The sequence below is a fragment of the Sardina pilchardus genome, chromosome 13 (assembly GCF_963854185.1).
Source record: "Sardina pilchardus chromosome 13, fSarPil1.1, whole genome shotgun sequence".
In the NCBI taxonomy this organism is placed as follows: domain Eukaryota; kingdom Metazoa; phylum Chordata; class Actinopteri; order Clupeiformes; family Clupeidae; genus Sardina; species Sardina pilchardus.
The window spans coordinates 24,011,203-24,023,583 of record NC_085006.1 but is presented as its reverse complement, the minus strand read 5'-3'; positions in this window follow the sequence as shown (position 1 = coordinate 24,023,583).

Sequence of the window (12,381 nt, the reverse complement as noted above, 5' to 3'; positions counted from 1 at the left end):
CAGACCAATGGTTTGGGATCTCTTGATACTTACTACTCAGCATAACTGATCATAACATGGTCTTATTCACTGCATCTTTTACTTTAATGTACATTTTCTCTACGTCTACATGATCTTATTCACTGCAGGTCTATGGAGGGTAATATAACATATTGCTCTCACTTTGTTACAGTGGAGATCAACTTCAAACCTCTTACTGACAGGTTAAAATATAGCTGTCACATCAAATTAGAGACACAACTGTTAATATGGTCATGATTTTTGAATCAGTTACTGTGCTAAGGTGTGATGAATCAACAACACTGTCCACTCTGGTAGTTGTTTGCGGTATGCTGAAAAGCTGGACCCCATTCAGACACGTGTCAGATTATGATAGAATTCTGCAGTAATTCAGTGTTATGAGGTAATTTGCTTAATGACTATAATAGATATCTCTGGTCCACACACCAGATCATTATGCTGAATTAGTGTAATGTTTTACCAGAATTACTACAACCATAAATACAGTTGTTCCCGTGAGTTATAAAACTAGAATCCTGAGATAAGTTGGATGTTTGGTCTGTTTCACTCATAACAGGTTCAAAGTATCAATTCGCTGACCTTAATATATGCGGAAATGTCTGTGAGCAATAAATTCAACTCACACGTGAGTGTAATATTTTGTAACACAAGCTGTTTTTAGAAAAAGAGCATATTTTTCACAACTGTCAATGGTATAACCAGTTATTAAGGCATACTTTCTCAGGAAGGAAAAGGCTACAAATTAGGAAACGCCTATATTCATTTATTTAAAGTTTATTACACGGCTCATCAGAGTGTTGCAGAAAGTTCCATTCACATGAATGGGCCTTCCCAACGTTCGGAGGTCTGTTAATTAAAGGAGACATAGAATGGCAACCATTTTTCCCTTGGTTTACATGAATTATGAGAGGTTGTGCATAAACAAAGAGCTATCATAAACATGAAGCATGGTTGTGCCCTCTTTCATATGACAATCTTGAACTGAGAAATAGCCACTAAAAAGTAGTTACTGTAAATGGATATCACAATTTGCTCATTATTTACCCCACAACACAACATTGGTGGATTAGTGCACAGAGGTGGACGTTGTAATTCTTTTAGGTCCACGCTTTCAATGATGCTTCTAAACATTAATCCCATACAATTAGCTTGCCACATAAACAAAAACATATCAAATTATGCAAAACTGTTGTGGGGAAAAAAGGGGTAACATTTAGTTTTTGTGTATAAAGTACACCCTAACATTAGGCATACAAAAGGGGAGGGGGTCATTATAAATTAATAAATACTTCACCCATTTCAAGAGCACCAGATCTAGCAGCTATGGCTAGTTTATTTATAGGCCTACTCACACATAACAATCTGCTTCATGTGTGGTGGCAGCGGTAGGGTTGGCACTGGCAGGTTAAGTGCATTGTAACGCATGTAATTAAAAGGGAGTATTACACAGGAATACATACTGTACACAGTGAAGCATCCAGTCTTTCCTGTCCCTAAGCTGAAAGGAGGAGGTTGAGGATGTGACAATAGTTAGACAGAGAGGTTGAATCTGCGTCTGGCTTCTTTAAGGGGTTGCAGCAGTTTTGAGGGCAGTATAGGAACAATGCCAGAGTGACACATGAACAGTGACACATGAACTAAGGCAATTGTTTTACAGATGGCCAAATAACTGTAAACAGTAAAGATGTTGGGCAGGGTAAATCTGACTGGAGGATACATAGTACTTACTGATTATGTTAGAGATGAGATAGTCAGCTGGAAAGGGGTGAGTTTTGAGCCCAGAGGAGAAGAATATGATTGAGAGACATTGAGAGGTAGGTTGACAGCAACAACAGATTTCATACATTTTGTTTCCAAAGCAAACATTTTAACCCTTGTAAAGTGTGTTTGGGTCTGTGGGACATGTTTTCAATGTGTGATAAACCACACACACACACACACACACACACACATAGTTATGTGTGATATTATGTAACATAACTATTATATGTGATGTTCAGGTGATGTTCAGGTCTACTGGACCTGGGTGCTATGTACCTTAACTGTGTCCTCCTCCTAACTGGGCCTGCTGTGTGTGTCTGTGTGTGTGTGTGTGTGTGTGTGTGTATGAGTCCATGTGTCTCTGTGTGTGTCTTAATGTGTGTGTGTGTGTGTGTGTTTTAAGTTCTAAGAAATAAGCATCAATAATGATCAACAATCTTGTTTCTATTCGTTTCCCTTGATTCATTTTTCTTTCCTCATTTTCTCACGAATGGTAAATGGCAAAAATGAACCATAAATTATGTCTACACCATTGATAATTTAGCTAAAGTAAACATCTGTTCTGAAAAGTATTTTTACATAAATTGTTATGGCTGTAATGATTTAAAAGCCTAATAATGTGGTGGGTCCACCAGACATTGACCATTGGCTGAGTAACGAAGATATGAATACCTTCCAAGGGTTAACGTGATCTCCCCTTCATTATCAGAGGCACGTGCAATACAACAGGATGTTACACCATGCACTGTATGGGGATGTTGGACGCCCCCATATCACTGGGTCACCGGAGAGAGATGCAGGACTTGCTGCAGGGGGCGGGGACCTTGGGAGGCGGGCCTTAATTCACTATAAAGAAGGTGGCAACCCAATCACAGCCTCAGAACGACCAGAACCAGCTCAACATTCACACCTCAAAACTGTCCAATCAGAACTTTGCAGCAGCTACTCACAGCCAGTCTAGTCAGGAAGAGTCATCATGGCCAAGCCAGTATACCGAGGGGCAGAACTATGGCAGATGGGTGAGTTGTCTTTTTTTAGATTACTGCTTTCTCTCTCTTTCACTTTTCTTGATGTATTCATATTTCATACACCAGCATAACATGGTAATGTTCCTTCTTTCTCCAAAGAAATATTTTATCCCAAGACTCTCTCTCTCTTTTTTTTTAACTTAATTTTAGTTTTAACTGATTTGTGTCCTCTATAACGTGACATCGCTCCAGCTCAAAAAAAAAAAAAAAAAAAAAACGTTGTCATGTAAACGGGGCCTTAGGTGAGAGGACTGAAATCCTAGGATCTTTTTTTTAATGCTTTTACAAAGTGCCATTGATACATTCTCTTTTAAAACGTATATTTTGAAACTAGTTGATTTAAGGTTAATGGTGTCACTAGCATAGATTGAGATGTGTGTTTGGAACAGTTTTTCAAATCCCATGGGGGGAATTTAGACTCCAGGGTGTTAAATGTAATCACACTTGGGAAGGCCCTCTGTTCGCTGATTGGGCGGAGATGCACTTGCCGGAGTAAACAAAGCTGGATAAAGCTATACCAGACGGAGTATGAAGAGAAATGAAATTGAGCGGAAGTACGTAGTCAGGCGGAGCCAGGCAAATTCCAAATAGCAGCCATTGTCAAGATTAACATTAACTTAGAATGTGTTTTTTGTCACTCATTGTTCTATCAGGAAAGTGAGGTGTTTGCATTATCTCTACATCCATCCATATATAGTATATGCATACTCCAATTTTGGACTGAACATTCCATTATATGGTTAATTACATTAAACCCTTTAAAAGCACTCTTTTTGGGATAATGTGAATTACAACAATGGGGAAACTTAAAGAACGCTGTCAACACAATACAAGTAATTGTGTATGTTTATCTGATTAATAAAAGCATTATTCTACTGATAATTTTGACTGGGGATCCATTCCAACTGACAGCGTTGTTTTTGCCTGTATTCCATGTAGATGTAAGGTATCTATTGTATTGATAAACCTGTACAGTTTCTTCCTTCCAGTCATGACAGTAAAAACTCCAAACCTTCCTACACACAGGTCTGCTCATATTATTCCTGGTGTCTCACTCTGCGGGAAGTTATATTGAAGTTGAAAACGGAGGAACATGGGGTGACTGGGAATCAACTAGGAAGTGTCCTACAAATTTTAAAGCTTATGGATTCAGCCTGAGGGTGAGGCTAACTCCACTTTACCTTCTGATAGCCTTTGTTTAATTTTATTGAATTTCAGCCTAATTGCAGGTTCATCATAGGCAACTGTCATCATAAACACAGAATTATTTGTGCTGTTACAATAAAAACATGTTTAAAAATATATCATCTTATATAATTAAAATATAGGCTAAAACATCTTGAACTAGATGTACCGCAAAGCGATACACAATATGACCGCCGCTCAGTCCTGCACATTCTCTCCACAAATATAAATCACGCCTTTATTTCCATCGCCTACTCCATCCCCTACTGCAACTTTTATGTATGTAAATGAGTGTTTGCCTGTGGGCCCTTGCTTTTGTGTCTCTATGTGTATATGTTAACTATGTTCTCTGCCATCACTGTCACTCCAATATCAGATCACACACACACACACGCACACACTCACACACACACATGCACACATGTGCGCGCGTGCACACACACACACACACACACACACACTCACACACACACACACACACACAAAATCGCTATTTTTACAACGTTAAGCGGCTCGACAGAACAAGAAACTTTGCTCAATGTATCATCAGGGTCTCTTCACATGAGCATTGAGAACACAGAGTTTACTAAAAAGTAACTGTCTCGTTGAAATCAACAACACTTCCGCTTTCTGTCTCGTTGAATTCAACAACACTTCCGCTTTCCATTTGACGTCATTACGTGAGCTACAGTATTTGTACTGTTGTTCCTTGTCTTAAAGGAAAAGTTACAGTAGGTATCTTTCAACCTGGGTGTATTGTTAGATTGTAGCGAGTCTAAAGTTTGGGTCGGGACCAAAATGTTGTCTTAGTAACGTTTTTAGTTGAACTAAATAGCTACAGAACCTTGAAGGCTTTGTTATATGAGAGTACATCATGCTTTTAAGGCACTGACTAAGCTGAAAATATCACACATATATTACAAGTATAGGTGACAGGAACCAAACCAATGGGATAACTGACAAACTACTATTCCTTAGGTGGAGAGGCCACAGGGAGATGGTGATGACACAGCCCTCAATGGAATCCGTCTGTTCTGCAAACACATACATTATCCGATTGATGATGTAGTGGTGGAATCATCAGGACAGTAAGTAACCTATGTCATATATATTTTTTACATGATAGATGTTTATCAGTTCAATTGTCAAATCAAAAGGTTTGTCTGTCTGTCTGACTAGCTGGGGGGATTGGACTCCAAAGCAAGGTTGTGCATCTGGATATCTCGATGCCTTCCAACTGCGTGTGGAGCCTCAGCAGGGCAATGGAGACGACACAGCCGCCAACAACATGAATGTCCACTGCAGCAATGGAGATTTTCTCCATGGTGCTGGATCATCTTGGGGAAGCTGGGGCAGGTTCAGCTATAGATGCCCAAGAGGTGCGTGTGGTTTCCAAGTCAGGATGGAGACGCCACAAGGAAGGGGTGATGACACCGCCCTCAATAATATTCGGATGATCTGTTGTTGAAATGCACAGAAGCATAGATAAAGATACAAAGCAGGTATACACACAGCTCAGCTTAAACTCTGTGAGCAGCATTTAATAACCCAACACCTCTCCATTTTCTTCACTGATGTAGGCTATATCTCTGTCCACTCCAGAATTGTGTAATTTTTGCAAAAGCTAAAGCACAGGCCAGAAGCAAGGCACTTCTTTTTGTCATGGCCTCTTTTGGGGCACTGCCTTGCTTTTCTTTCAACCTTTCCATGTTTATATGTATAGTATTCATCTCTTCCTAGTGTTTTTATCTCTCCGTCCCTCACTCAAAATCACCACATTCAATATAGTTTTGCAGCATTTTGTCTGTAGCCTACTCCATAAACTTCAATTAGTCCAGAATTCAGTTGCCTGCATCATAACCCGAACCCCCTACATTCACCACATCACTCCTGTCCTTCACCAGCTCCACTGGCTCCCGGTTCAGTTCCGCATCCAAGTCCTCCTGTTTACTTTCAAGGCCATTCACAACCTTGCCCCCTATATCTGTCTGATCTCCATGTTCCCACTCCCTCCCGCTCTCTAAGATCCATTCAGCCGCTCTGCTCCCCGTCCCTGGAATTCACTACCACCCCAACTCAGAAACATTGACTCATTCCCCCATTTCAAATCACAACTCAAAACACATCTGTTTAAAACTGCTTATTTCATTTGATGCTATTCCCTTTTCTGCTGCTTTTTATATATACGGATTTTATTGTTGTGTTTTAAATGTTTTATGTATGTATGTTTGGTGACCTTGAGTGCCAAGAAAGGTGCCTTTAAATAAAATGTATTATTATTACAATACAAATGTACAGTATTACTATTAGGCTGTTTTTTTTATTATTACAATAAACTGCTCATTCATTCAGCATTCATATAGCCTCATTGTTTGTGTGCCATGCCTTTACATACTGTATATAATATTTAGGCTACCCAATTCTATTCAGTAATGTTGTAAGTAACATAATGGAGATTAATTGTTGTTCAGTACAGAGTTAAGCCGCATTGTGCTATACATACTTCCAGTGGCGTGTAGTTCTTGAAGGGCAGGGGAGAAAAAACAACATTGTCACAACATTGGGTCCCAACCTAAAGCAAAAGGTCATGATGTGTCAAGCATGAAGAAGGCCCACCTCAGAAAGTTGGTAGGGGGGTACGGGGGCAAGCCAGGGGGAAATAACTCCTTTAATTATGACTTCTGGCAGGTTTTGTGGAAATAAATTAACAGATTGATATTTACACGATTGATGATATTTACACTTCCCTGAAGTTGCGGGATATAGCTGGCAACCAGTGAAACCATCGACAAGGCCTTGGCTCTGCACAACACAATTCCAAACCTGGGGAGGTGCAAACATGTAGCGCCCCCTAGCTGTCTGGCTGTTAATTGGAGTGCGCTCCCCGAATTCGTAGTTACAACCTCTTAATATAAGGTTTAACTAATGCTGTATTGTAAATAGGTAATTAACACTATTCTAAATGTCCTAAACCACTAATAAAGCTTTTACACTTTATTACACTAATTAAGCATGTACTATTATCTAAATGTAGGCTTATGTTCAAATAAGACTAATCAAGTCAAACCAGTGTGAATGTACTCAAACTCTTAAAGCATTAACCTTCTCAATAAGATATGCAATAAACCCCTTTTAAAGTCATTTCACAGTTATACTAGTCATTACCATCATGAAATATTCAAAAGGCAAACAAAAATACATTTAACTATTTACTTTTCAGAAATAGCATGCACACATTCAATTGTACTATTCACTCAAATGACATTTGCTTGTAGCGCGGTAAACAATGCACAAACACAGTAGGCTACAATGCAAATATAACCCAAAAACCTATAGCCGGCAAAAGCTAACTAAATAGCAATGAATGGGTACCCAAACAGTATCTTGGAAGTTGACGGTGCAGGCCTGTTTCGGTGCTTGGGTTCGTGGAAGCCAACAAACAAAATGGCTGTTTCGCGCGTGGCGCAACAAAAAAACACAACTCACGCAGGGCAAGATGTCCGCTCCCCTTCATCACGCAGCGTGGGGCTGGTGATATGGCTGGTGCGTCGTCTTTCCCGACGGAGGCTGTAGCTTATGTGGTAGGCGAGGGCGTCCTCGAAAGCCACAAACACGAGGGCCGAGCAGGTCTCTCGCTAGCAGTCTTTCTTGGTCATTGGAGCTACTCGGGCTGACTAGCTCTCTATCCACTCGCGTGAATGCCAGTTTGGAATTCACAAATCCTTCCACATTAAACACGACACTAACTCCGGTAATAACAACGTAAAAGCACATTAACATACACCTACAAGACGCACGGGTTGTTTGTCTACTTGTATATGCTAAAGTTCACTTTAAACGTCGTACTTTACTCATGTTTCCTACTCGCAGCTTAACTGCGCAGCTTCTCACACTCATGTCTTCTCCTTCTCTCCCCACGTTCTCATCCACTCACCCACTTCCTACTCCAACCTGACCTCTCACCCCGGATGCTGATTGGCTTCATATCAAAGGTAAGTAAATTAAACTAACTTATTTATTTATTCTTGCAGGTAACCTTATTCTCTTCTGTATCACATTCTTAACATTTTAAACATGACAATAATAACTTTATGAATTAGTATCCATTTTAACATTTGCATTATGAACATTATGAATTCACATTCCTTGTAAATAAACAAACCTGAAAATAAAACTTATAACCAAAATTCCATAGGGTTACATCCTCCCCTTACTAAATGTCTAGATGTCCTCATCAGACACTAAAACATCTTCCACTTCGCTGTTCCACCAATAGGCAACACTTCAGAGGGAACCTTACTAGGCTCTACCTTCTCTTTGCACCCACATAGAACAACTAAACGGTTCATCCCTTCATTGAATGCACGGCCTCTCACGCACACTCGACCCAACACCTCGATGGCCTCCATGGCATCTTCACTCCGTGAGATCTCTAGCCCTTCCGGAATAAGCACCATGAAGGAATGAGCCCCATCCAAGCCCTCTCCACGGCACCATGCCTGGAGCTCCTTCACCAATACTGTGTGTCTACTCTGAGCCATGTTCAAAAAGCTTGCACTCTACCATTACATTCAACAAGCCGAGTTTCCACTTTCCCTGAGTGACTAACAATAAGCCAAGAGAGAGAAAACTGAAATTGTCTGCTAATTAGAAATGACTAATTACCTTTAATTAAGCACGAATTAAACCCATCCCGGACGAGCCCCCATTTTATGTAGCGCCCCCTAGCTGTCTGGCTGTTAATTGGAGTGCGCTCCCCGAATTCGTAGTTACAACCTCTTAATATAAGGTTTAACTAATGCTGTATTGTAAATAGGTAATTAACACTATTCTAAATGTCCTAAACCACTAATAAAGCTTTTACACTTTATTACACTAATTAAGCATGTACTATTATCTAAATGTAGGCTTATGTTCAAATAAGACTAATCAAGTCAAACCAGTGTGAATGTACTCAAACTCTTAAAGCATTAACCTTCTCAATAAGATATGCAATAAACCCCTTTTAAAGTCATTTCACAGTTATACTAGTCATTACCATCATGAAATATTCAAAAGGCAAACAAAAATACATTTAACTATTTACTTTTCAGAAATAGCATGCACACATTCAATTGTACTATTCACTCAAATGACATTTGCTTGTAGCGCGGTAAACAATGCACAAACACAGTAGGCTACAATGCAAATATAACCCAAAAACCTATAGCCGGCAAAAGCTAACTAAATAGCAATGAATGGGTACCCAAACAGTATCTTGGAAGTTGACGGTGCAGGCCTGTTTCGGTGCTTGGGTTCGTGGAAGCAAACAAACAAAATGGCTGTTTCGCGCGTGGCGCAACAAAAAAACACAACTCACGCAGGGCAAGATGTCCGCTCCCCTTCATCACGCAGCGTGGGGCTGGTGATATGGCTGGTGCGTCGTCTTTCCCGACGGAGGCTGTAGCTTATGTGGTAGGCGAGGGCGTCCTCGAAAGCCACAAACACGAGGGCCGAGCAGGTCTCTCGCTAGCAGTCTTTCTTGGTCATTGGAGCTACTCGGGCTGACTAGCTCTCTATCCACTCGCGTGAATGCCAGTTTGGAATTCACAAATCCTTCCACATTAAACACGACACTAACTCCGGTAATAACAACGTAAAAGCACATTAACATACACCTACAAGACGCACGGGTTGTTTGTCTACTTGTATATGCTAAAGTTCACTTTAAACGTCGTACTTTACTCATGTTTCCTACTCGCAGCTTAACTGCGCAGCTTCTCACACTCATGTCTTCTCCTTCTCTCCCCACGTTCTCATCCACTCACCCACTTCCTACTCCAACCTGACCTCTCACCCCGGATGCTGATTGGCTTCATATCAAAGGTAAGTAAATTAAACTAACTTATTTATTTATTCTTGCAGGTAACCTTATTCTCTTCTGTATCACATTCTTAACATTTTAAACATGACAATAATAACTTTATGAATTAGTATCCATTTTAACATTTGCATTATGAACATTATGAATTCACATTCCTTGTAAATAAACAAACCTGAAAATAAAACTTATAACCAAAATTCCATAGGGTTACATCCTCCCCTTACTAAATGTCTAGATGTCCTCATCAGACACTAAAACATCTTCCACTTCGCTGTTCCACCAATAGGCAACACTTCAGAGGGAACCTTACTAGGCTCTACCTTCTCTTTGCACCCACATAGAACAACTAAACGGTTCATCCCTTCATTGAATGCACGGCCTCTCACGCACACTCGACCCAACACCTCGATGGCCTCCATGGCATCTTCACTCCGTGAGATCTCTAGCCCTTCCGGAATAAGCACCATGAAGGAATGAGCCCCATCCAAGCCCTCTCCACGGCACCATGCCTGGAGCTCCTTCACCAATACTGTGTGTCTACTCTGAGCCATGTTCAAAAAGCTTGCACTCTACCATTACATTCAACAAGCCGAGTTTCCACTTTCCCTGAGTGACTAACAATAAGCCAAGAGAGAGAAAACTGAAATTGTCTGCTAATTAGAAATGACTAATTACCTAATTAAGCACGAATTAAACCCATCCCGGACGAGCCCCCATTTTATGTAGCGCCCCCTAGCTGTCTGGCTGTTAATTGGAGTGCGCTCCCCGAATTCGTAGTTACAACCTCTTAATATAAGGTTTAACTAATGCTGTATTGTAAATAGGTAATTAACACTATTCTAAATGTCCTAAACCACTAATAAAGCTTTTACACTTTATTACACTAATTAAGCATGTACTATTATCTAAATGTAGGCTTATGTTCAAATAAGACTAATCAAGTCAAACCAGTGTGAATGTACTCAAACTCTTAAAGCATTAACCTTCTCAATAAGATATGCAATAAACCCCTTTTAAAGTCATTTCACAGTTATACTAGTCATTACCATCATGAAATATTCAAAAGGCAAACAAAAATACATTTAACTATTTACTTTTCAGAAATAGCATGCACACATTCAATTGTACTATTCACTCAAATGACATTTGCTTGTAGCGCGGTAAACAATGCACAAACACAGTAGGCTACAATGCAAATATAACCCAAAAACCTATAGCCGGCAAAAGCTAACTAAATAGCAATGAATGGGTACCCAAACAGTATCTTGGAAGTTCGCGGTGCAGGCCTGTTTCGGTGCTTGGGTTCGTGGAAGCCAACAAACAAAATGGCTGTTTCGCGCGTGGCGCAACAAAAAAACACAACTCACGCAGGGCAAGATGTCCGCTCCCCTTCATCACGCAGCGTGGGGCTGGTGATATGGCTGGTGCGTCGTCTTTCCCGACGGAGGCTGTAGCTTATGTGGTAGGCGAGGGCGTCCTCGAAAGCCACAAACACGAGGGCCGAGCAGGTCTCTCGCTAGCAGTCTTTCTTGGTCATTGGAGCTACTCGGGCTGACTAGCTCTCTATCCACTCGCGTGAATGCCGGTTTGGAATTCACAAATCCTTCCACATTAAACACGACACTAACTCCGGTAATAACAACGTAAAAGCACATTAACATACACCTACAAGACGCACGGGTTGTTTGTCTACTTGTATATGCTAAAGTTCACTTTAAACGTCGTACTTTACTCATGTTTCCTACTCGCAGCTTAACTGCGCAGCTTCTCACACTCATGTCTTCTCCTTCTCTCCCCACGTTCTCCTCCACTCACCCACTTCCTACTCCAACCTGACCTCTCACCCCGGATGCTGATTGGCTTCATATCAAAGGTAAGTAAATTAAACTAACTTATTTATTTATTCTTGCAGGTAACCTTATTCTCTTCTGTATCACATTCTTAACATTTTAAACATGACAATAATAACTTTATGAATTAGTATTCATTTTAACATTTGCATTATGAACATTATGAATTCACATTCCTTGTAAATAAACAAACCTGAAAATAAAACTTATAACCAAAATTCCATAGGGTTACAAACACCTTGGCCCATATACTGTCTGGGTGCAAAACATCTTTAACCCAGGGGCGGTATAGGTGGCGCCACGCCAAATACTCCTCTCATTGGCCAACACCATAGAGCGGGAGAGGGTCAAGAAGAGACCAGCCCCCACAACCGCACAGAGAGCCATCACCTTCCTTAAGAAAGGAGCTAGGCCCGTGCAGACCACCAAAAGGAAAAGACCCAGCCTTCTTCATGCCGCAAGCTCCTGGGAGATGAGGGTGGATCTTGGGAGGAGGCTACAGTTTCCTGAGGTGATGCAAACAACCCTCCGACCTGACATAGTGCTGTGGTCAACCAGGGATCAGAAGATAAACATTCCCTCAGTTTGCCTTGAGATGGGAGAAATACGGATTTCAATGAAACCCATGAATAGGACTTCCTGCTTTCAATGATGTAAAATGATGATTTTTACA